The sequence below is a fragment of the Triturus cristatus genome, chromosome 1_2, assembly GCF_964204655.1.
Source record: "Triturus cristatus chromosome 1_2, aTriCri1.1, whole genome shotgun sequence".
In the NCBI taxonomy this organism is placed as follows: Eukaryota; Metazoa; Chordata; class Amphibia; order Caudata; family Salamandridae; genus Triturus; species Triturus cristatus.
Window position 1 is genome coordinate 849,771,211 of NC_140580.1, and position 26,102 is coordinate 849,797,312.

General features: G+C 50.5%; 1 protein-coding gene across 6 annotated transcripts in view; it reads right to left on the reverse strand.

Annotated features, from left to right (window-relative positions):
- Positions 1-26,102, reverse strand: part of SPEN (spen family transcriptional repressor) — a 392,229-nt gene that overhangs the window by 113,997 nt on the left and 252,130 nt on the right. The gene's annotated exons all lie outside the window — the stretch shown is intronic.

Consider the following 26,102-nt stretch of genomic DNA (forward strand, 5'->3'; position numbering starts at 1 on the left):
TGATAAAGATCCTAAGATGAAGGAAAGGCTTACTTCTTATCCTAGTACTGCACCATTTGTATTCTGACTGATATCCACCAAAAGTGCCATTAACTCCGGACAATTTTACTAAGAGCATCACCTTTTAACCTTTTGAAACTGAAAAATAAGGAAAATGTAGCGGGAACAGTTTCCAGGTTTCATATACTGTGCCTTCCACTGACGGGCCACATTTTAAATATTTTATGGTGCACACAGTCATTCCATTGTGCAGTGTTTGAAATGAGAGTACAAAGGCGTCTGTTAGATCCCTACTGAGTGGCTTGCCACTCAACCACAGCGTGAGCTTGTGGGAAGCTGGCTCTTTATGTGATAAACCAATAATCTGACATACCGTGTAAAGAGTCCAGGGGGTTCCCTTATAAGTGGACAGGGGCTTGCTCTAGGAATCCCAATGTGCTCTATTAGGGTTAGTGTGGTCGAGCAGCCTTAGACTTAACGGACAAGAGTGAAAGACATCTGCAAAAACACACAATGATCAATAACTGATACACAACTCAAGAATGAGATCTACAGAAATTTAAACAAATAGTAAGTTTCTTTTATTATTTTTAGGCATCAAAGAAAAGTAATTCAGTTAAGTACACTTCTGAATATTAATTCTTTTCAGTTCAAAAAGTGGACACTGCAATTTTTGAGTTCTGCAATGTTATTGTATGGAAGGATGAACTAATTCTGCTAACGGGTATAGTACAGTGATTTACGGGACCATTCTCCAGGAGTTGAGGCAAGTGGTGGGCAAGGTCCAAGGCAGCACCAACAGCATACCACCAGCGGCACGAGGGCAGCCGGGTGAAGGTTGTAAAACCGCATCGGAAACCCAATGTTATACTATGGAGATCTGACTCTGCAAAAAGAGGCTGCAAGCTCTGCTAAGAAGGCCAGTCGGGCTGAACCAGCAGGGGGCTCAGGCCTCACGATCCTCTGAGACGCAGGGGCACCTTTGGTCCTCTTCTCCATGGCTCAGGGGCGACGGGTGCAGAGGTGTCCTTGGACGTCAGGTTTTTCCTTACCGGAACGGTAGAGGGTGCATTCATGCAGAGACTACAGGCGACGGAGAGTCCACGAGAGGTGAAACAACGATAGACTCGGGCTCTGGAGGACCTTGATGACACCGTTCACCCACTTCGACTCGGGCTTGGACCGACAGCTGCAGTGGTTGCTTCAGGTTGCAGGTTTTGCAGTTTCCTTTGGAGTTGCTGCAAGACGCAGGGAACAGTTCTGCTGTTGCATGGGAGGTCTTGGTTCTTTATCGAAGTTAGGCAGTCCTTCAAGTTTCTGGACTCAACAGCTGCAGGATGAGTAGACTTTGGCGCGGTTTTCAACAAGGGATGCAGACACGCCGGCGGGGCTGGCACTAGGTCAGCTGCTTCTTACCTCCACTCGGCTTTTGAAGCTCTTTGGTGTCCCATCTCTTCTTAGGTCGTCAAGATCTGCTTATCTGGTGCCAAGGACTTCCCTAAATACTGAATTTAGGGGCATTAGGGTAGCGTAGTAGCCAATGGGCTACTGACTCTTGGTGTCGCTACGCCCCTTCCTCCTGTGAGGGGAGCCAGACTTGCATTCCAAAGACGGCCGCTCTTTGAAGCTTGCTGGCCTGGGGAAGCTAATCAGCAGGTCATCCTGTGGGAGAGGATGTTACACCCTCTTCCCAGACAGTCTTTTGTTCTGGGCCTCCTGAGAGGAAAGGCTCTCGCCCTATTAATTTTGCTAATTTTTTATAGCGTGAACTTGACCCTTACGGGTATCAGAGCACTTAAAGTTACAGACAGCAAAAAAGTGATAACAAAATCATATAAGAGGAGAAAAAGGCAGGATATAGGTAGCACCCAAAGAAGGGAGGGTATGTTTTACAATGATCAATGGTAGAGGAGATATGTCAATAAAACCCAACAGATCATACAAAATAAAACAGTTGGATCAAACATGTCAAGAAACGAGAGGGTAGTCTCAGTAATGCTAAGTATAAAACACTTGCTGGAGAGAGTAGTCATGAGTGTGAGGGAAAAAGGGTAACAAAGTATCTAGGGAAGAAATCTGTTCATAAGTAGTGCTTTGACTTTCTTGTAGGAAATAGTTAAGGGATTCATTCTTAGAGTTCAGTGGGCAAGGTGTTCCAAATTCTTAAGACCATCACAGAGAAAGAGCGCTTGTAGGTTTTCTTTTAGAATTTGTGGTTTCCGAAGAAAGGTGCTGGAGCTTGTAGACGATCTGGAGCCACCAGAAAGCTAGAGTTTGAGCAAGATATATAGAGATTTTGAAGTGGAGGGCTTTGTGTGTCATACAGGCAGTTTTTTGCTGGATTCTCACTTTGTGTGGGAGTCAGTTAAGGAATTTCAGATCCTGAGAGATGCGGTTGTTTTTTTTTTTTTTTTAGCCGATAAGCCTTTAAGCAGTGTTTAGCGAAGCCCTTAAAGGAACCAATTTGGATCAGGGAAATCCAGAAAGAGTTGGAAGTTGCTTAAGTTAGTTTGAGCTCCTGTTTTTTTGGAGGATAGGGGAAACCCAACCTGTTTTAGGCAGTTCTGGATAGTGCCTTGAAGGAGTGAGGAATTAGCAATCTTGATATAAAGTGGAAGTATCGAGGATAGATCTCAATGAAGAAATTGGGCAGTAGAGGGTCATTGAAGTGGTTTGAGGGTTTCAGCGAGGTTAGAATCTTGTCGATGGCACTTTCTTCAAAGGTTTTTAAAGAGTTCCATGGTGCGTTTTTTGGAGGAAGGTGCCCAGTGGGACATGAAGGAACAGTAGACCTGGACGCAAAGAGGAAGGGTTGAGGTGGGAGAGTACCCTAATTCCGTGGCCGTCTACAGGTCCTCTCTCATGCTTTCTGTCTTCTGAAGAAGGAAAGAGGTGAATTTCTCACAGTTTGGGAGCGGACTAGACCCAGCGGGGGACTGATTGGGTGTGCAGTTCAATTTTACCTTTAGAAGTTCAAAAAAAGTTTTGGGGGACTGTTAGACCTGTCAGCCCTTTGGGTGGTCCCTCCTCATCATTATTTATTTTGTCCCACTTTTGCCTCAAACCCTGTTTGAATTTTTCCTTTTTGGGAACCACCAGACTTTTTCGTGTTGCTGCAGATTCAGGGAGCCATTTTAGCTACCCCTGAAACTTCTGTCTGAGGGCCTGAAGCACAAAATGGTGGCCACCTGTGACATCACCAGCATCCACTGGAACCTACCAGCACCTTCCAGAACATTCCAGGAGATTCCAGAACTCTGTGACAGTTGGAGACCGTTTAGAATGTTGGGAGGATAAGAGAGGCAGTTGGCAGTTGGAGCTGGCAGTTGGCACCTGACTGGTGAAGAGAGAGGAGCACAACAGTGAAGGAGGAAGGAGTGAAGCAGCAGGGGTGGAAACTTGTGCCTGGAGTGGGGTCCATAAACCCACCCTTGATACTTGTCCCTACTGATGGATCCCAGCCTATAGCCCTGTGTGGGAAGAAGACAGAAGAAACTTATCCTAAGGACCTGGACAGCAGGAACAGGCCTTAGAACCAAGAAAGCAGCAAGATCCTGACCTGGAAACTGGTTTCCCTGGAGTCCGGCGTCGAGTAGCCTGAGACCTGGAGCCCGAGGTGGAGAAGCGGCGCTGACTGAAGTAGCAGACGTCGTACCCGGAGCCGCCTGAGGTCGTGAGAGGGCGCCGACGGAGGTCGTGAGGAATACCAGAGGTCGAGGAGGGAGTGAACCGAGGTCGAGCGAGCGGCGTCATCGGAGGAGTGAAGTCCGCCCTCCGGAGTCGTCGGAGACCGAGGTAGAGGAGCACCGGAGGTCGGGAGTGAGGATCGCACTCCGGAGTCGCCCGGAGCCTGTGAGGAGGAGCACCGGAGGTCGGGGGTGAGGATCGCACCCCGGAGTCACCGGAAGTCGACATCGAGGCCAGGCCGGCCGACGTCATCGGAGCCGAGAGCGCCATCGGACCGGAGCCGCCCGAAGTCGACATCGTGAAGAGACTGCCTGACGCCGTCGAATCGGAGGTCGAGATCGAACCGAGGCCACCGACATCGGATCGGAACCGCCTGCCGGCGTCGTCAAAGAACTGACATTGTGCCGAGGCCGCCGAGACCGAACCGCCTCACGGCGTCGACACGACTCCAGCGGCGTCGGAACATCAGAGAAAGGGCAGTAAGTGGAGTAGAGGGCGCCTAAGGCCCTGTGGAGACCTGAGAGACTGCTCTAAGGGGCTAGGGAGGTGCTGAAACCCACCTGACTGTGCCTGGGGTGAACTGGGACTAACCTAGAGAGGTTGTGTGGAGAGAGAAAGCCAGGGCACTGGTATTCCCCCCTTTGATCTACCTCAGATTAGGCCTCAGCCTTGTCCCAGCCAGGGAGTAGCCCCCCTCAAGCCTTCCACAACCCTACAAGCTGTGCCTGGGCCATATCAGCCCTTAAGAATTGAAGTGTCATCTGATTATATGAGGGTTGCTGTATACTTTTAATTATTTATTGGGGGTACTGTATTTATTGAGTTTTTATCTATTTATTGCTGCACTATATTTATAGGTCCACAGGACTTGTTGGTGTACAATATTTATTGGTACAGTATTTATTGCCTCAAAGTATTTAATTGTCTGTATATATTGCACTTGTATTTATGCCCTGTTATTTATGATCACCCCTATTTATTTCATCAAACAGCCAATATTTATTTGACCTGCACTAATTGAAACTTGTATATTGTGATTGACCTATTTATTTTTCCAATCAGCAACTAAGAGAAAAAGATAAAGAAGAATATTTTCATAATTTTTACGGTGTAGAGTCGTTTTTGGAACGGATGCACGCATGGTTGTTGTATGGGTATATTGTATGCTTAGCACTGCGCCTGTTTCCTGACCACTCGAGCCAAGCTACCACAGTGTGTTCGGGGAGTCCACCACCACCCTGCGGAGTGGGAGTGGGCGTTTCCAACATAAATTGGTGTCCAGTGGTGGGATTGAGCTGTGCCTACGTATACTCAACAATAACTGTGGGTAGTCCATAGGCCTACACCGGGAGTTTTCTCAAGAGCGGCCTTCCTAATTGTGGGTTTTTGTTTTTTCCAAATTTACTCTGGTGGTGGGAGGAGGTATTACTAAAGGTACCCCCCTACATTGTTACTGCACAAAACCTGTCCTCTAACCTGAGTGGGCAAGATGGAGTTTGTACTAGAGAATCTAGAAACGTACACTGTGGCCCAACTCAGGGAGTTTTGCCAGCGGGAGGGGGTGTACTGTCCCCCAGGAGCAAAGAAGGGTGCACTCCAAACCAGCTTAAGGGCTTGGGGGGAGGCACGCCGAGAAAGCAAGGCTGAGGAGGAAGACAGGGATGGAGAGCCTGACCCCGAGGGGGCTGAGATGTACCAACCTGAGGTGGGGAACCTGTCAGCAGGGCCCAGGACACTTTCTAGGAAGGGCAGCACTGTCTCTAGCGGGGGCTTATCCAGCGTGGAGTTAGCAGATCGGAGAGAGAAAAGACAGCTCACATGGGATTTAGCAAAGCTGGAGAAGGAGAAGGAGGAACAGAGGTTGGCTCATGAGACGGAGAAGGAGAGGATGGCTCATGAGATAAGACTGAAAGAGATAGAGCTTCAGATCTTAAGAATTGGGGCACCAACTGTTCCTAATGGTGGCAGCAAAGACCAAGAAATCACCAGGGAATCCAAACCTTACCTGCCAAAGGACATAGTAGCTAGCTATGGGGCGGGTGACGACATCGCCAAGTGGCTAGCAGCCTATGAGGTCTCGTTGAGGGCCCATGGGGTTCCAGTGAAGTATTGGGGAGGAGGATTGTATAGGTACATGCCTCCAGCTGGTAGGGATGCTTTATTGGCCCTCGAAGAGGATGAGCAGACTCACTACCCCACCATGAAACTGGCGCTCATCAGAAAGTTTGGACTAACACCTGAAAAGTACAGACAGAAGTTCAGGGGTAGTCACAAACTGGGCACCCAGAATTGGGTGGACTTCCTGGACTATGCAAAGAAGGCACTGGAAGGTTGGATTCAGGGCAGTGAAGTAAGGAACTACGAGGAGCTGTTTGACCTAGTACTGAAGGAACACCTACTCGAGAAATGTTTCCCTGAACTGCGGCAACACCTGGTGGATAGCAAGCTGACCAGCCCCCGGAAGCTTGCTGAGGAGGCGGACATTTGGGCTAGTACCCGGGTGTCCACAAGGGGGACTGGAGGGGATACTCAAAAGGCCGGACAGGGCGCCCCCCAGAAGAAAGAAGGAGGGGAAAAGAAAAAGGAGTTCTCCAAAGGCCCCCAAAATAACTTCCAAGGGAAGGGAACAGGATTCACCTCTAAGGCTAACCCACCCAGAAACCCTAATCCTGGCCAGAGTCAGCAGCCAAGGGTTGTCCATTGCTACGAGTGCGGTGGCGTTGGACACTATAAAGGAGATCCGAAGTGTCAGAAACGATCACCCCCTCCCACTGGAGGAAAGCCCCCCGGAGTAGCTAGTGTAGTGCTCGGGGAGGAGATGCCCTTAACTAAGGGAAGGGAGTGGGCGGGTGTCACTCTAGTGTCCCTGGGAGAACGGGAGATGGTTCCTAAGATCCAGGTGCCCGCAAATACCGCAAAGTATGGGCAGTGGATCACCATCAACGGCCAAAGAGGGGAGGCTCTGAGAGACACAGGAGCCAGTATGACTATGGTGCGTAGCCAGCTGGTGTCTCCAGAGCAGGTAATTCCCGATGTACTCCACCCAGCCGCGATGGCTGACGGCAGAACAGGCCACTATCCCGTGGCCGAGGTTCCCTTTGAATGGGGGGGGGTTGCAGGTTCACTTCGAGTTGCCGTAAGCCCTGCCGTGCCAGTCGATTGTCTGCTGGGCAATGACATGGAGCACAACGCTTGGAAGGAGGTGGAATACCGGACTCACACCGAGATGCTGGGTACACCTGACTGGGCCTGTGTTAGCACAAGGTCCGAGACTACCCGAAGAGGGAGTTCATTCCGGCTGGAGCCTGGAACAAAGGCCCAGCCAGCTGCCAGTCAAGGGAAGAACCGAGGACAGGAGGAGCCTGCCTCGGCGTCTCCACCCCGTAGGACGGATAGGCCACCGGAGGTGGTGGACCAGGAGTCTGCGGAGGGGGACGTTACCAACCTGGAGGACCTACCCATCCCGGCCGAGTGGCACGTGGAGGGAGGCCCGTCCAGGGAGGAATTCTGCCAGGGCCAGAGGGAGTGCCCTACCCTTGAGGGGCTGAGGCGACAGGCCGAAGCCCAGGCAGCAGGGAACGTTGAAGGGAACTACAGTGTTTACTGGGAGGATGGCCTCCTCTACAGTGAACCCAAGGCACCCCTACATGGATCGTCACGAGCCTTGGTAGTTCCTCAACGTTATCGAGCCTTCCTTTTGGAGTTGGCTCACGAGATACCATTGGCAGGACACCTGGGGCAAGACAAGACCTTCGCCCGTCTTGTCCCACACTTTTATTGGCCTCAGATGAAAGTGTCGTCCGATACCTACTGCCGGACATGTGTGTCTTGCCAAGCCAGTGGGAAAACAGGAGTGAAGCTGAAAGCTCCCCTGGAACCACTTCCTGTCGTTAGCACCCCCTTTGAAAGGGTGGGCATCGACATTGTGGGTCCATTAGATCCGCCAACTACAGCTGGTCACAGGTTTATCCTGGTTCTGGTGGATCATGCCACACGGTACCCAGAGGCAATACCTCTGAGGACCATAACGGCACCTGTTGTGGCAAGGGCCCTGATGGGAATCTTTACCCGAGTGGGTTTTCCCAAGGAAGTTGTGTCCGACAGGGGGACCAACTTCATGTCAGCATATATGCGGGCAATGTGGAAGGAGTGTGGAGTGACCTACCGGTTCACGACTCCTTACCACCCCCAGACCAATGGTCTGGTGGAGAGGTTTAATAAAACCTTGAAAGGCATGATCAGAAGTCTGCCTGAAAGCCTGCGGAGGAAATGGGACGTCCTCCTACCCTGTTTACTTTTTTCATACAGGGAAGTGCCACAGAAGGGAGTGGGCTTCAGCCCCTTCGAGCTTCTGTATGGGCACCCTGTACGTGGACCTCTTAACCTGGTGAGAGACGGATGGGAAAGAACTCCCAGAAAGCTTCCCCAGGATGTGGTGAGCTACATGCTGGCCTTCCGGAGCCAAATGGCTAAGTTGTGGAAGCAAGCTTCTGACAACTTGGAAGCCAGCCAAGCAGTGATGAAGGCGTGGTATGACCACAACGCTCACCCGGTGGAGTTGGAGCCTGGCCAGAAGGTGTGGGTGATCGAACCAGGAGAGCTTAGTGCCCTCCAGGATCGCTGGTCAGGACCCTTTGAGGTGTTGGAGAAGAAGGGTAAGGCTACCTACTTGGTGGACCTGAAGACCCCTCGTCAGCCCCTGCGGGTGCTGCAGGCCAACCGCCTCAAACCCCACCACGAGAGGCCCGAAGTCATCTTGATGATGGTGACTGACGGAGGAGAGGACGTGGAAAGCGAGCCTCTCCCTGATCTGTTTGCGTCTCAGGAAAAGGATGGGTCGGTGGAGGGAGTGATTCTCTCCCCATCTCTAACTCCTGAACAGCAGGAGGACTGTCGCCAGGCCCTGGGGCAGTACTCTGCGTTGTTCTCCCTTGTCCCGGGTAGGACTCACCTGTGCGTCCATGACGTGGATACAGGAGACAGCCCACCTGTGAAGTCCAAGATCTACCGGATGTCAGACAAGGTGAAGGCCAGCATTCATAGTGAAGTCACTAAGATGCTGGAGCTAGGAGTGATTGAACCTTCTAGCAGCCCCTGGTCCAGTCCGGTGGTGTTAGTACCGAAAGCTGCACCACCGGGTGCCCAACCAGAACTGAGGTTCTGTGTGGACTACCGGGGACTGAATTCAGTGACAAAGACTGATGCACATCCGATCCCTAGGGCGGATGAATTAATTGACCGGCTGGGAGCTGCCCAATATTTAAGTACCTTTGACCTTACTTCAGGGTACTGGCAGATCTCTTTGACTGATGGAGCAAGGGAAAGGTCAGCCTTCTCCACGCCCAATGGCCACTACCAGTTCTGTGTGATGCCCTTTGGGCTCAAGAACGCACCTGCCACGTTTCAGCGCCTGGTAAACCAGATCCTCACCGGAATGGAGAGTTTCTCTGCTGCTTATCTGGATGACATAGCCGTCTTCAGTAACAGCTGGGAGGATCACTTGCGTCACCTGCAAGCTGTTCTCCAGGCCCTGAGACAAGCTGGATTGACGATCAAGGCCAGCAAGTGCCAGATCGGGCAGGGGTCGGTAGTGTACCTTGGACACTTGGTGGGTAGGGGAACGGTGCAACCCCTCCAGGCGAAGATCGAGGCCATCATGGCCTGGGAACCCCCCAAGACACAGACTGAGGTCCGAGCATTTTTGGGCCTCACGGGATACTATCGCCGCTTCGTGAAGGGGTACGGTACCATCGTAGCCCCTCTCACGGAGCTCACGTCCAAGAAACAACCTCGACGGGTAGTCTGGACGGAGGCTTGTCAGCAAGCCTTTGAGAGATTGAAGAAAGCCATGTGCGAGGCCCCGGTCTTAAGGGCCCCAGACTTTTCCAAGAAGTTCATTGTCCAGACAGATGCATCAGAACATGGCATTGGGGCAGTGTTATCGCAACTCAACGAAGAGGGTCTGGATCAACCCGTGGTCTTCCTATCCAGGAGACTACTTCCCAGGGAACAGAAGTGGAGTGCAATAGAGCGTGAAGCCTTTGCAGTGGTATGGGCTCTGAAGAAGTTGCGGCCATACCTGTTTGGCTCGCACTTCCTAGTTCAGACCGACCACCGACCCCTTCGTTGGCTGATGCAAATGAAGGGGGAGAATCCCAAGTTGTTGAGGTGGTCTATTTCCCTACAGGGGATGGACTTTCAGGTGGAACATCGGCCTGGAGTGGACCACGCCAATGCAGACGGTCTCTCAAGGTATTTCCGCCTTAGTGATGAGAACTCCCAAGGGGTTGGGTAGCTCTCCCCACTTTCAGCTGGGGGGGACGCGTGTTAGACCTGTCAGCCCTTTGGGTGGTCCCTCCTCATCATTATTTATTTTGTCCCACTTTTGCCTCAAACCCGGTTTGAATTTTTCCTTTTTGGGAACCACCAGACTTTTTCGTGTTGCTGCAGATTCAGGGAGCCATTTTAGCTACCCCTGAAACTTCTGTCTGAGGGCCTGAAGCACAAAATGGTGGCCACCTGTGACATCACCAGCATCCACTGGAACCTACCAGCACCTTCCAGAACATTCCAGGAGATTCCAGAACTCTGTGACAGTTGGAGACCGTTTAGAATGTTGGGAGGATAAGAGAGGCAGTTGGCAGTTGGAGCTGGCAGTTGGCACCTGACTGGTGAAGAGAGAGGAGCACAACAGTGAAGGAGGAAGGAGTGAAGCAGCAGGGGTGGAAACTTGTGCCTGGAGTGGGGTCCATAAACCCACCCTTGATACTTGTCCCTACTGATGGATCCCAGCCTATAGCCCTGTGTGGGAAGAAGACAGAAGAAACTTATCCTAAGGACCTGGACAGCAGGAACAGGCCTTAGAACCAAGAAAGCAGCAAGATCCTGACCTGGAAACTGGTTTCCCTGGAGTCCGGCGTCGAGTAGCCTGAGACCTGGAGCCCGAGGTGGAGAAGCGGCGCTGACTGAAGTAGCAGACGTCGTACCCGGAGCCGCCTGAGGTCGTGAGAGGGCGCCGACGGAGGTCGTGAGGAATACCAGAGGTCGAGGAGGGAGTGAACCGAGGTCGAGCGAGCGGCGTCATCGGAGGAGTGAAGTCCGCCCTCCGGAGTCGTCGGAGACCGAGGTAGAGGAGCACCGGAGGTCGGGAGTGAGGATCGCACTCCGGAGTCGCCCGGAGCCTGTGAGGAGGAGCACCGGAGGTCGGGGGTGAGGATCGCACCCCGGAGTCACCGGAAGTCGACATCGAGGCCAGGCCGGCCGACGTCATCGGAGCCGAGAGCGCCATCGGACCGGAGCCGCCCGAAGTCGACATCGTGAAGAGACTGCCTGACGCCGTCGAATCGGAGGTCGAGATCGAACCGAGGCCACCGACATCGGATCGGAACCGCCTGCCGGCGTCGTCAAAGAACTGACATTGTGCCGAGGCCGCCGAGACCGAACCGGAACCGCCTCACGGCGTCGACACGACTCCAGCGGCGTCGGAACATCAGAGAAAGGGCAGTAAGTGGAGTAGAGGGCGCCTAAGGCCCTGTGGAGACCTGAGAGACTGCTCTAAGGGGCTAGGGAGGTGCTGAAACCCACCTGACTGTGCCTGGGGTGAACTGGGACTAACCTAGAGAGGTTGTGTGGAGAGAGAAAGCCAGGGCACTGGTATTCCCCCCTTTGATCTACCTCAGATTAGGCCTCAGCCTTGTCCCAGCCAGGGAGTAGCCCCCCTCAAGCCTTCCACAACCCTACAAGCTGTGCCTGGGCCATATCAGCCCTTAAGAATTGAAGTGTCATCTGATTATATGAGGGTTGCTGTATACTTTTAATTATTTATTGGGGGTACTGTATTTATTGAGTTTTTATCTATTTATTGCTGCACTATATTTATAGGTCCACAGGACTTGTTGGTGTACAATATTTATTGGTACAGTATTTATTGCCTCAAAGTATTTAATTGTCTGTATATATTGCACTTGTATTTATGCCCTGTTATTTATGATCACCCCTATTTATTTCATCAAACAGCCAATATTTATTTGACCTGCACTAATTGAAACTTGTATATTGTGATTGACCTATTTATTTTTCCAATCAGCAACTAAGAGAAAAAGATAAAGAAGAATATTTTCATAATTTTTACGGTGTAGAGTCGTTTTTGGAACGGATGCACGCATGGTTGTTGTATGGGTATATTGTATGCTTAGCACTGCGCCTGTTTCCTGACCACTCGAGCCAAGCTACCACAGTGTGTTCGGGGAGTCCACCACCACCCTGCGGAGTGGGAGTGGGCGTTTCCAACAGGGACGATTACTGGCTTGATCCAGCTGGTTTCTGAAGAAATTTGACGTTCTGATGCTTTTGCAGTATTTGTTCCAAAATGATCTCAGGTGCTTGATGTGTTCAGGGAAAGGAGTTGTGCTACACTAACGTTCAGCAAGCCTCAAGTTGCGCCTTTCTGTATTAAGGCCACCATTATACCAAGGTTTGGAATCTTTTGCCGACACTCATTTTAACTGTAGAGGGGCGATCAATTCAAGGAAAGTTTCCATGGAACAAGCGTAGTGATTTGTAAGATCATGGACATCTAATATCTCATGAGGAAGAGGCAGAATGTTGTGGCAGAGAGAAGTCATTTCATTGCGGTTGATGTTAATGTTGAAAGCTGGCTCTGTATATACTATACCAAAATGAGGTCTAGTGTGCACAGAGTCCAGTGAAACCCCAAAGATAGGAAGAGGTAAAAGTAGATAGCACCTTCTCTATTTGTGGTAGTGTGGGCAAGCAGTAAGGTTTTATCAGAGGTTGGTGTTAAGCATTTGTTGTACACACTCAATCAGCAAATGATGTGACACTCAAAGACTGAACTCAGATCAATTTTGTTTGTATAAAAATATTAAGTTATTTTATTTCTAGAACTAAGCCAAGCCTGGCACAGGTAAGTGAAATAAATGCTTTGCAAAATATTATGCAGTGTTTGCAAGTGAATGCAAGTTCAAATGCAGTTGCTTGAAATACAGGTAAGTCAAGGGATGGAAATTACTGTACAGATTACTTTTTAAGTTATTTTCTACTCGGTGTGAAATGCCTAGATATCACACTGGGACATTTCCTAGAGAAAAGGTAAGAAAAAAATCAGTTTTACACAATTGTTATTTTTCAGGTTTCCATACAAATCAACTCCACACTTAAAACATTTTTCCGAGAAAAACAGTCAATGCAATCCTATGGAGAAAAGGATGTTGTTACTTACCCAGTAAGCATCTGTTCTTGGCATGTAGAGCTGTAGATTCACATGATTTGCATACTCCTGCCATCTAGTGTTGGGTCCGGATATTTGCAAGCTGTTTTTCTTCGAAGTCTTTCCAGTCACGAGGTGAGGCGACTCTTCCCTTCCTGGTCATCCCCCCAACCGCCACCAGAAGCTGGTAAGAAGATCCCACCCCAAAGGGCACCCATGCACCAGCGCCCAAACCAACAGTGCTAGCCAACCCCTAACTTCCCAACTTACCTCTCGAAGTGGTGGTCGCACCCAGAAGACCTTCGTCCCCGAGCCTGCAGTGACTTTGCAAACCGGAGGTTCCCCATTGACACCAACAGGGCGCCCGACGTCGGAACAGCACCCTGCAGCCGGCTGCCCTAGTGCCGCTGAGGGTGCACATTTGGTGCTATTTTGTTTCTCCATTTGCCCTGAGCTAAAGTCCAGGAGCTTTGCTCCCACAACCAAGTGGCCTGCTTGCCAGCAGCCACCAACCGGAGGCCCCATATCCCCCATGGGATAACATTGGGCCTCAAGACTCTGCACCCCTAGTGCCGCTGAGGGTGTAACTAGAGTGCATCCAGTCTACCCCCAGAACCTCAACTCCCACTACCAAATACTTTCCTCAAAACCGATAACCCCATTTTCCTCCATAGATAATTCTTGTGGTGAATAGCCCATTTCCAAATGGCTTGAGCTAGGTGTGACAGTTGGGGAGTGTGTGTGTCCCTGTTTTTGTATGTAGTACATAGCTGCCATGTTGTCCGTGCGGACTAGAACAGCTTTGCCTATGAGGTGAGTTTGAAAGGCTCTGAACGCCAGAAACACTGCTAGAAGTTCTAGGTGATTTATATGAATCGTTTTGTGTTTTAGACTCCACAATCCTTGTATTGTGTGACTGAGCAAATGAGAACCCCAACCAGTGAGCGATGCGTCTGCTGTTAGCACAGTCTGTGGAACAGAGTCGATGAAGGGCCACCCTTTGGATACATTTTGTGGGTTCCACCACTGCAGAGAGCAATGGATGCAGCCATATACCAACACTAGATCGGTCAATTGACCCTGCAATTGGTTCCACTGACTTGCTAAGTATTCTTGGAGGGGACGCATGTGAAGTCTTGCATGGTGAACATTTACTATGCAAGACGCCATCATTACTAGCAGTTACATTAAGATTCTTGCTGGTAATGATCGTTGGGCTGAAACTAAGTGAGAAGAGACTGAATACAGAGAATTCTGGCTGCATTGGCAGAGGCTAGAGCTCTGAGTGTCTATGGTGGCACCCAAGTAAGTCTGTCTGTTGTAAGGCTGCAAATGGGACTTCAAGGCATTCACTGTAAACCCAAGTTTGTGTAGCAAGTGGATTGTGGCTCGAGTGTGTTGGAGACACTTCTGTTAAGTGCTGGCTTTGATGAGCCAGTCGTCTGGGTATGGGAAGACATGGATCTCCAGCCTTCTTAGATGAGCTGCGACTACTGCCAGGCATTTGGTAAATACTCTGGGAGCAGTGGTGACTCCAAACGGTAGTACTTTGAATTAGTAATGGTGGCCCGCTATCACAAATAAGAGATATTTGTGATGAGTAGGGTGAATTGGAATGTGGAAATGTGTGTCTTGAGTCTAGTTTCATGGACTAAGCTTTACCTCGAGCCCGGACGTTAGTCATTCCAAGGTAAGCGGCCATGTTGGAGTTAATCATTCTAGTGTTTAGATGCACATGCATGCTGACTGCAGAGCAAACCGAATACAAATACCGGCGCCCTGCAAACAATCATTGTTCATCGGAGCCACTGGCAGGCAGTGTCTTAGGCGAGAGAGATGCTTTGACGAAGTGAGTACGGCATAGCCGATACCCCAGGCAGCATATCCAGACATACTACTATCCTACTCTGTATTTGTATATATATATATTTTTTTAACTTTGAATCCTTCCTCTACCCACAGTGTTTGACTACAAGCGCCCCTCCCGTGATGAAGCTCATGGGGCCCTAATTTAGGCAACCTAAGTGTACGTTCCCAGTCAGTTTCTATAAAATGCTGAGAAACTGTCACACTGTCTTTTTCTCTCCTGTATAAATGACTACTGGCACACAGCACTTATGCATTAGAAAAGGGCCTTGATCTCTGCAAACTGAAAGCGCATTTAGAGTGCGTTTCTCGTTATATGTATGTATTGTCTTGTACGTCTTGAACAGAACTTAAAAAGGGAAGCATGATATACACGTAAAAATTACGATGAACTATTGCGCATGGAGTGAAAAATATATCACCTTTTGAACCTTTCACAAGTGTGAAGGGGTGTTTCGAGTATATCCAAGTATATACTAAGATTATTAACTTTGTTCCTCTATCCTTCCAGATCGTTTTTAAAGAGAATACCAAGTAGGTATTGGATGAATTTATTTTGGATCAAGATGCATATTAGCCATTGACATTGACTAGGCTGACCACACTAGGTAACAGTCTCAGACCCCCCAGGATATAGCGGCATGGATTCGCAAATTTAGCGGCACAAATATGGAAATTTAGCGGCACAAATATGGAAATTTAGCGGCATTTTTGCGGCACTTTATTTTACTCATAATCATTCATTTTCAGCCTTAAATCAAAGGAAACTTTTTTAGCAGAGTATTCCACTTTGAATAGGCAACCTGGAATATGGAACAGAGGAAGCAGCTCACAGGTGAAGGCTGTTATCCTTTGGAAATGCAATTCTCCATCCCTGGTCCCATCAGCCCCTCGGACAGACTCCCATCTAATCCCTGCGCTGCACTCATGTTAGGAGAGCAGCGTGGAGATTAGCCTGAGCGTTCCCCAATGGCTTTACAAGACTTGGCCACCTTTCCGACTACCCCTTGCACTTAGCGCATGGCTGCTTGCATTCATCGGCTGTCTTGCAGAGTTTCTCACAGTGCGACAAGATACATTGAAGGGTTGTATCCAGAGTAGGAGGTATTGTATTATGGGCGTCTTGGGGAGTGATAGTCGAGATGCCAATCAACTGCTCTGTTGGTGAATAATCCCACTTCAGATCTTTTCCCCTGACTGTATTTTGTCATCCTCGTTTACTAGTCACTTTGCGCGCTGTGATGGCTGAATCAACACCACTTATATCAGGCATACTGTTGTTTTCACTAGATTCCGTGAGTGAGCCTGACCCGTCTGCTAACCATGTCTCATCGGACAGCGAAAAGTAACAGTCATTAGTCTCAAGATTGTAGTCAATTGTCTCATGCTCCAACCTCGAGGCTTGCGCCAGTGACTGTCGAACTTTTCTAGACCTCCGTTGTGGTTTAGTTATATTTTGGGGGCATCTATACCTTTACTCCACCACCATACTTGGACCCATTACTTAATTATCCAACAAACCCCCTCCAGATCTGCAGTAGCCTCAGAAGTTTGGGGTCAGGCTGTATCATTTTAGCTGTCACATATATTAGTCAGGCAAAGGTGAACAAGTTATGGCATTTACCTTATGCATGACAGGCGGCACACTCAGCTGCTTTCCGGGCTTTATCTCCCTTCCCTCAGGCTTCGGTACATCTTCCGCTAAAGTGGGAAATTGTCTGACCTGGTGAAGAGCCTCACCAATGCCAGTATCCCCAGTAACCCCTCTCGGCGGCTGAAAACCTCCAGTCCAACGGCTGATCCCCGCAGAAGCTCCAGCACAGATGAACTGACAGGACGTTGCTGGGGCATAGCCCAACCTTTCCCCTTCCTTTCACCCGTAATCTCCGTCCAGGTAGCTAGTGGTTGTCTTGAGCGCTCTGCTGTACCGATGCTGTAGATGCGAGCGCCACTCCGGAGCTCGAGCTTTTGTAAAAATTGCGGCTTTTTTACAAAAGTGCCGATTTCGCGGGCACTTTTGTAAAAATCGCGGCATTTTTACAAAAGTGCCGATTCCGCGGGAAGCCGCGAAATCCTGGAGGGTCTGTAACAGAGTGGTAAAAGGGATCAATATCCTAGGTCCTGAAGAGAAGCTTAGGGGTAGGCTTCGAAACATGTAGACCTGTGAGGGAATTGCCCATTATAGCACTTTTTCCTCCTTTTCCTCACTTTTGTTAACACCAGAAACAGGGAGTATTGAAGTTTAGTTTCCCACAAAGCCAGGTATTTTTTTTAACTCACTTATCTTCTGACCCTTCCACTCTCACATCAAACACATTATTTCACTTCACTTGAAAGTGCTCCCACGTATCCAAAGGTCGGAGCACGCTCCGTCCTACAGCGGGGCGGGAACATCCCGATGATGAAGCATGCCAGTAATGGACCTTTTGGTGGGTTAGGGTTATTTTAGAACATTGTTTCTCCCATGCTAGATACCGAATGGTTCTCATGGATTTAGTCACTGTTGGTAAGGATAGCACGTTTTTGGGGAATTGAGAGTGGACTCCCTTTGTTTTTTCATTACTTGTAGGAGAGGCAGAGTCCACGACTTATTATAAATCTTCACTCTCTTCTTTGTTTTTCGGCAGGATGCTGGGACACAGTCAGTTTAGCCACCCAAGGCTGTAGGGCTTTGGGTGCAGGGGTGTCTTTAGGAACCGGGTTATTCTTACCAGCTCTGGGAGCGGTCGGGGGAGTCTCCAGAAAGAGACTGCAGGCTTCGCTGGGAGATTCGAGGCAGGTCAGAGATCACCATATCTCGGGTCAGAATCGCCAGGGAGACCTCCTTGTGGTGTTGGGCCACTAATTCGGGTCATGGGCGACGGGTGCAGACTCGCAGATATTGCCGGAGGAGCCTGTTGGTGAACAAATCTGGTTTTCACTGGAGACAAAGTCTTTTCCTTGGACGGCAGGGCAGGTCCTGGGGGTTCTTGAGGTTACTGGCTGCAGGACACCGTAGTTTCGCTTCTGCAGGTTCGAGGTGGGGACAGGCTGATAGGGCTGGGGCCAAGTCAGTGAGTGTCCTCCTCCTATTAGCTTCGGTACGGCTGTTCAGTCCTTATTTTCTTCATGGTCATTGCTTGTCTGAGGAGGCAAGGTTCAGGGGTGCTAGTAAATAATAGATTCAGGGGCTTTACCGGTAAGAAAAGGTTGGGGCCAATGGATCCCGTCCTTGGGGTGGGTACACCCCCTATTATGCACATGCCTCACTCTGGTTGGTTCGGTCTCCCACCTGCAAGATGGCAGGGACTGAGTTGTGCTTCACCTCGCCGCCCCCACCTGAGGGGTGGAGTTGGCAAAGGTGGGCACACCTCCCTTCCTCACTTGGTTTTACCGCTGGTTGACCCGCCCAAAGTGTGGGGGTCAGTACCGGTGGGGACCAGTTGATGGAAGCAGCAAAAGGCCTATGGCAGCTCACAAAGGCGGCAAGCCTTTGAAACTTCCCCTTCGGGGACCCTGCCCATCCTGGAGGGGTGTTGCCTTGGTGCCTTGTCCCAGGATGTGCATTGTTTCAGATGCCCAAGAGCAGCAGGCTCTAGACCCAGGAGTCCAGAAACATGTCTGGTGGTGGAAGCTGGGGAGCAACCACTCAGCCTGGACACTAGTGTTAGGTCATTTATTAGGGGGTATCTCTAAGATGCCCTCTGTGTCCATGTTTCAATAAATCCCACACTGGCATCAGTGTGGGTTTAATGTGCTGAAAAAATTGATACTAAACTTCTCAGTTTTCAGTAAAGCCATTATGGTACTGAGGAATTCGTAAAGACAAACTCACAGCACCATATACTCTTAATGGCATTACTGCACTTACAAGGTCTAAGAATTGGCTTAGACACTGTAGGGGTACAGGGCTCATGCACCTGTACCCTCAACCACTGGTATAGTGCACCCAGCTAGAGGGGTGGCTATCTATGCCAAGGAGATGGGTTGTAGGCATGGCACACAGGGATGTGTGCCATGTCGACTCTACACTTTGTTCTGCACCAAAGCACACAGCCTGCAAAGGCAGTGTGTGAGTGTAAATGTACAGGGACTCTAAGGGTGGCACAATAAGTGCTGCAGCCCTTAGAGGCCTTCCCTTGTCACAGTGCCATGTGTACCTGTGGTACCATTTACCAGGGACTGACCTGTGGCCAGAGAGTGCCAATTGGGTTTGGTATTCAATGCAATTTTAGGGAAAGAACATAGGCCCTGGGTACCTGATTGGCAGGAGCCCAGGGCACACTCACTCAAAGTACATCAGCAGTTCAGCATATAGGGGGGCAACCATGCAGAAAGAGGGCAGTTTCTCACAGCCAGTGATTGGTCGCATTTGCCGCTACACGTTTGCCAGAAGCATCAATTAATTTGGACTCTATCTGGTGGAGGGGCGTCCCCAGATGTTTGGGAATTAGCCCTTTTCCAAGTATTAGATACAACTAGTGAATCTAATGGTAATTGCCGCTTGATAAATACTGGATCAGTGGGGGAGGCCTTATAATTTTTTATCAACTCTAAGAGTTAATATGCGAGCTTGCACAGGATCCTTAAAAATTTAATCTGCGTGTTTCATCATGCCCTTAAGCATTAGAAGGGTTTGTGACTACCTGTGTGTGGACCTTAAGGTTTCAAACAAAAATATCTTACTCTAATGCCCCTTTATGTAGTGCCACTCCATGATATTGTGCTGTCCTGCGAATGAGTTCTTGGTAGGCTACATTGTCATCTGGGGGCCAATGGATCCCGTCTTTGGGGTGTACCGTCTTCATCGCACAAGTTACGGTAACGATATATCTGTAAAAACATTAGTTATAGATTCCTCACCTTAGAATTACTCCGAGGCGTCAGACTGGATCCGGAAAGTACCTCTGTGCGTCTGAAGGTGGCATCAGTCGGCTCCGCCTCAGTCGTCGGCGTCGTGGTCGCCGGGATGACGCCGCTACAGCTACTTAGACGCCGCCCTAGTGCGCTGACGTCAGTTCTGTACACTACTTTCTGCGCCAGAAACACAGAGCCATGCAAAACACTGACCACTGCACAAAACTAGGGCCCTGAAAGGATGTCCTTAACCCTAAAAATCAGTTCGCAGAATGGGGTGGATGGGCGGGGCGGTAAGGAATCTATAACTAACTAATGTTTCTTACAGATATATAATTCCCGAAAGTAAGTAACTTGTGCATCTGAAAGAAACAAGTTAGTTATAAATCCTTACCTTAGAATAGATACCCCACCAATAGCAATCCCAGTGGTGGGTCTGAGAACCAAGATCACACCAGAAAGTCCTGGAGAACAAAACGGCCAAAGAAGCCGTCTCTCCGGACATGGCTGTCCAGGCAGTAGTGTCTGCCGTCGCCCTAGTGGAATGGGCGCATAGCCCGACTGGAGGCCCCTTTTTAGCCAGATAGTAACAAGCCTTAATACACAAGCCTTAATACACAATACGACCCATCGAAAAATGGTGCGTTTGTCTACGGCCCGACCCACGTAGTCAACAAAAAGTTCATCATCCACCCGGAACTGTTTTGAGGGATCCAGATAGGAGAGCGCACGTTTTGGGTCCAGACGGTGGAGCCTCTCTTCCTCCTTCGAAGGAGGCGGAAAGAAGGTGGGCAAAGTAATGGTCTGCCCACATTGGAAGGCAGTGACCACCTTAGGAAGAAAGGATGGACGGGTCCGGAGAACCACCTTGTCCGGATGAACAGACAGGAAAGGAGGCTTTGAAGAAAGGGCCTGGAGCTAACTCACCCTTCTAGCAGAAGTGATGGCTACCAGGAAAGCAGTCTTAAGAGTCAAGAGACGTAAGGGACAGTTATGAAGCCGCTCAAATTAAATAAGTTAGAACAAGATTCAAGTCCCACTGAGGCATAACGAAGGGGATTGGAGGAAAAAGATGTGTTAAGCCTTTTAATAAACGGTTAACTACCGGGGACATGAAAAGAGAAGGCTGATCTGGCAGCCGAAGGAAGATAGCCATGGATAGTGCACAGAGCAGAGCCCTGCTGGGTCAAAGAAAGAAGGAACAAAAGGACTTCTGAAAGAGGGGCAGAAAGGGGATCCACAGTCTTAGCTGTGCACCATGACACAAACTTGTTCCAGCTGCAGGCATATACCAACTTAGTGGGGGGATGCCTGGCTGCCAGAATGATATCTCAGACTTCAGGAGGCAAGTAGAAAGGAATCAACTGCCGCCGCTCAATCTCCACACAAGGAGGTGGAGACTGGACAGGTTCGGGTGGAGGACTGTCCCCTGCTGCTGCGACAGAAGATCCTTCCGAAGAGGCAGTCTGATCGGAGGATCGATGGCCATGTTGAGCAGCTCGAGATACCAGACTCTTCGTGCCCAATCCACAGCCACAAGAATGACTTGGACACGGTCGCACCTCATCTTCAGCACTCTGGGCAGAAGTGATATAGGCAGAAAGGCGTACAACAGACCACAACTCCACTCGCAACGAAAAGCGTCGCAGAGCAAGTGCCGCCTTGGAAATTCCAACACGCAGAATTGTTCACATTGTGTGTTCTCTAACCAAGGCTCTCCCCACTGTCGAAAGAGACCTTGCACGACTTCAGAGTGAAGACGCCATTCGTGATCCATCATGCACCTGCGGCTGAGTTAGTCCGCCCTGGCGTTCAAAGAACCTGCCAAGTGTTGAACCACTAGGGAAATGCCCTGATGTTCCAGCCATGTCCAGAGGGCCTCTTGACATAGGGTCCACGGCCCCACCCCGCCTTGTTGTTTGTTGCAGTACCACATGGCGGTGGTGTTGTCTGAACACCTGCACTACCTTTCCCTGAACAGAGGGAAGGAATGATTTCAGTGCAAGACGAATCGTCCGGAGCTCCAGAAGGTTGATGTAAAGCACAAATCCACGTCGTGCAAGGGGAGGGAGTAGCCCCTTCGGACTATATGCAAAACCCACCTGTCCTAAGTGATGGTGCGCCAAGGTCGGACTAGGAGGGTTTGAAGGCTGCTGCAGGGGGGGGGGGCCCCCGCTGGCCCCCTGAACCACGGCGTTGGTTCCCACGTCTCCAGCCACGCAAAGGTTGGGTTACTTGCTGCGGCCTGTTGCTCTGGGTGGGACGTTGTGGGGCACCCCTTCCGTAGCCACAAACGGGGCGAAAGGCAGACTGCGCCAGACGGGTAGAGAGGCCCAAGGACTTGGCCGTAGCCCTAGAGTCCTTGAAGCGCTCTAGGGCGTTGTCTGCTTTGTAGCCAAAAAGGCGACAGTCATCAAACGGCATGTCCATCAAGGTGTTCTGGACATCCCCGGAAAAGACAGTGGACCTCATCCAGGCGTAGCGGCGAACCGCTACAGACGTTGAAATGGTCCTGCTCAGAGAGTCGGTGGTGTCCAGCCCACAGCGTATAGTAAACTTTGCTGCATCCCTCCCGGCGACAACAGCCTGGGAGAGCACTGCGCGGGCTTCATCCGGACACTGAGGCAGGACTTGCGCCACAGTATCCCACACTGAGTGGGAATAACGGCCCAAGAGACATGCGGTGTTTACAGACTGCAGTCCTAAGCGGACGGAAAAGAAATATTCTTGCCAAGGTGGTCCAGCTTCTTGGATTCCCTTTTCAGTGGAGCAGTAGGGAAGGTGCTCTTGAAAGTGGAAGCTTGGACTACCAAGATCTCCGGTGTAGGATGTTGGGAGAGGAAAGTGGGGTTGCCCGGAGCCAGGCGGTGGTGTTTGGCAATCATCCTGTCCACGGGAGCCCCCGTGTTGGGCCTGGACTACGTGCCCAAAAGGATGTCAGTGAGGGCCTCATTAAACAGCAGCAGGGGCTCCAAAGAGCTCGCAGCCGGTTGAAGCACCTCAGTCAGGAGGTTAGTCCTGACTGCCACCGTAGGAAGCTCGAGAGCCTCGGCCATCCTACGCAATACCACTGCATATGACGATCCCTCCTCCGTAGCCACGGTAGGAGACAACAACATGCCAAGGTCAGGGGAGGTGTCCAAACCACTTGTCTCCCCCCGGTTCCTCTCTCCAGTCCTATCCACTGTCCAGCTGGTCAGTTAAAGGGCCACCTGACCCCTCCCAGTCCTCCTCATCTGGGTGCCATTGTGGTTGAAAAGGGACCCCAGGAGTCAACAGGGGCACAAAAACCCCACCTGACTCCGGATCCACTTCCTTCTGGTCCAGTGTCCACGTCGGGATGAAGGCCGGGGTCGACTCCGGCCAGGGAGCCAACTGGTGTTGAGTGCGGTAGTGGTGTTGTCGGAAGCGGCGCCGGTGGAGGCGCAACGAGGTCAACTTGCACCGATCCGGATTCAGGCCTGGATCCAGGGGGCCTGCTGCACAGGGCTGGAGCCGCCGAGAGCGAAGACCTAGGCCTCCCCAACCGAGTCCGTGGGCCTGAAGGCAAGTTGGCGGGGTGGGTCCACCCAAAGATAGCATGCATCGCCTTGTATAACGTACAGAGCTGGGCGGGAGTCGCTCTGGGTCCCGGAAAGGGAGGGAAACTTGGAGCCGACTCTGCGGGTTCCGGGCACGGAGCTGCAGGAGGGGCACCACCCGCGTGCCTCGTCAGATCGGCCGACCGATGTCGAGGAGAAGTCGAAGAGCGACGATGCTTCTTTAACTTCTTATGCTTCGACTTACCCGACCCCCAGGTGCGAAGACTTCAATGATTTCGAACCTGAATGGTGGCGGCTCAGGGACCAGTCCCTTGACCTCCCTCTTGACCGGGACATCAAACGGCGCAGAGCCGACTGCCGGTGTTCAAGCAGCTTTCGCGACCACTCCCGCAAAGCCTTCGGCGCCATCGACCGGCAGTCGGAGTACGACTTGGGGTCGTGATCGCGCTCCAGGCAAAAAAGACAAACGCGGTGTGGATCCGTCACCGACATCATGCGATGACAGGAAACGCAGGCCTTGAAGCCGGGCATCCCTCGTGCACCTTTTCGGAGTCGAAGACTCGAAAAAAGAAGTCGACAAAAGTTAATCAAAAAATGACTGAGGTACCGCTCTTCCTGGATCTCCGCTGGCTGGCGCAGAAAAAGAAAAAACTGACATAAGCGCGCGAGTGCGGCATTTAACCCAGCCACCGCGATGCCGAACGCGGAGCTGACCAACGCCACCTTCTGACGCGCAGAATAACTGCTGAAAAAAGAACTTCCCAGATCCAGTCTGACGCCTGGGGGTAATTCTAAGGTAAGGAATCTATAAATAACGTGTTTCTTTCAGATAATATCTTCATTATTGTGGTGAGCTTGTGGAGAATCCGGAGGTGTGATCTGTAAAGATTCAGAAGGAGGCGAGGGTGGTGGAGTGGATGGTGGTGGTGGTATATGAAAAAGACTGGTGGCCACAGATTTCCTCTTTAAAGGAATTTTGTAATGAGTGTCATCATCTGAAAGTTTGTATTTTTGAGGTAGTTTAGTATGTATACGACCTGTCTCTAGGTTAATATAGAGTTCTTTTTGTTTACGATCCTTTTTTGGTGGAACGTCTAAATTCAGAACGGACAAGGCCTGTTTTGTTTTCGTCTCTAGTGTTTTCGGTGCAGACATGTGATGCTCTTTTGATGCATAAGACTTCGTTTCCGAAGGCCGTTTCTCTTTCAGCATGAAACGTTTAGGCTCCGAACCAGATTTTTCCTCCGATCCGGATAGCTTCAGATCCGAAGAGGGCTTTTAGTGAGTAGGTATGGAAACGGAAGGCATGTAAGTGTGTTTCGGAGCCAAGCCTGGATGTGGGGTGCCGACCATGGCCAGATGGCAGACGTGGTGCCGAAGACTTCTCTCTTTTTCTGGAGAAGTTGGCGGGGCAGGGGGTCTTCGGAACTCATGTGACCCCGTCATTGCAGCAATTCTTCAACGTCGAGGTCTATCTCAAAGTCCGAGCCAGAGTACTGGCCGGAGAAGATTTCTTCTTCCTCCGCCGCTGATGCCCACAAATCTTCTTGATCGGAATGTTCACTGAAGATGTCCCGTGTGTCTTCGAAGCTTTGACGCTGCATTTCTTGACGTCAGGCCCGATGATCGCAAAGAGTTTTCTTCGATCTAAATGATTTGCGGGTGTCATAGTCCTCCTCCTCGTGCTCCGGAGACGAGCACAAGTTATGCACTTTGCGTGAATCAGTGCACGGATACTTCGCCTGGCACTGAGGGCAATATTTGAACGGTGTCCGTTCCATCGGCGGATGTGAGAAAGTGCCATCTTTCTTGCATGGTATGCCCCCACTTTTTGCTGAATTGCTGAATGTACTTTGACTGAGTGTGTCTTGGACTCCTGTCAATCAGTTGCCGAGGGCCTATGTTCCTTCCCTAAAAACCTCAAACCCAAATTGGCAAACCCATGCCACATGTCAGCCCCTGGTAAATGGTACCCTAGGTACCCAGGGCCTTCTGACCAGGAAAGGTCTCTAAGGGCTGCAGCACTTATTGTGCCACCCTTAGAGGCCCTGTACCCTAACACAAACACACTGCCCTTGCAGGCTGAGTGTCTGGGTACAAGACAAAACAAAGAGTCGACATGGCACACATCCCTGTGTGCTATGCCCACAACCTACACTGCCCTGGAATACATCAGCCACCCCTCTAGCTGGGTGCCCGATGCCAGTGGTGTGGGCACAGGAGCATGAGCCTTGTGTTTGACGAGCTACCAGCACCATATACTCTTACATGGCAGCACTGCACTTACAGTGCCCAGGAATGGACCTGGCTACCGCAAGGGCACAGGGCTCATGCTCCTGTGCCCACACCACAGTTCATCCATATCGCATGGCCTTTTGACTGCGGGTGCGGAAACCTGGCGGCGAAGGTTGGGCATTTTGCGTTTGTGTGTGGCAAACAGATCTATGTCTGGTTGGCCCCATTTTTGGAAAAAGGGTAGTAGAACTCGGGGATGTAGTTCCCATTCGTGAATCTGTTGTGTCTGTCGACTTAACAGATCGGCAATCTGATTGTGAAGTCTTGGAAGGTTTTCTGCAAGTAGGTATATGTTCTGAGGAATGGCCCATCTCCAAATATTCTGTGCGAGCTGGCACAGCTGCAGAGAATGTGTGCCTCCTTGTTTTTGTACGTAATACATGGCTGTCATGTTGTCCGTCCGGATGAGGACAGCCTTGTTCTGTACATGTAGTTGGAAGGATTATAGTGCTAGGAATATTGCTAGTAGTTCTAGTTGATTGATATGGAACACTTTATGTTGAGTGGTCCATTTGCCCTGAGTTGTGTGTCCAAGGAGATGGGCTCCCCATCCTGTGAGTGATGCGTCTGTTGTCAGCACTATCTGTGGAAGAGTCTCGAGGAACGGCCGCCCTTTGGACAAGTTTGTTATGTTCCACCACTGTAGA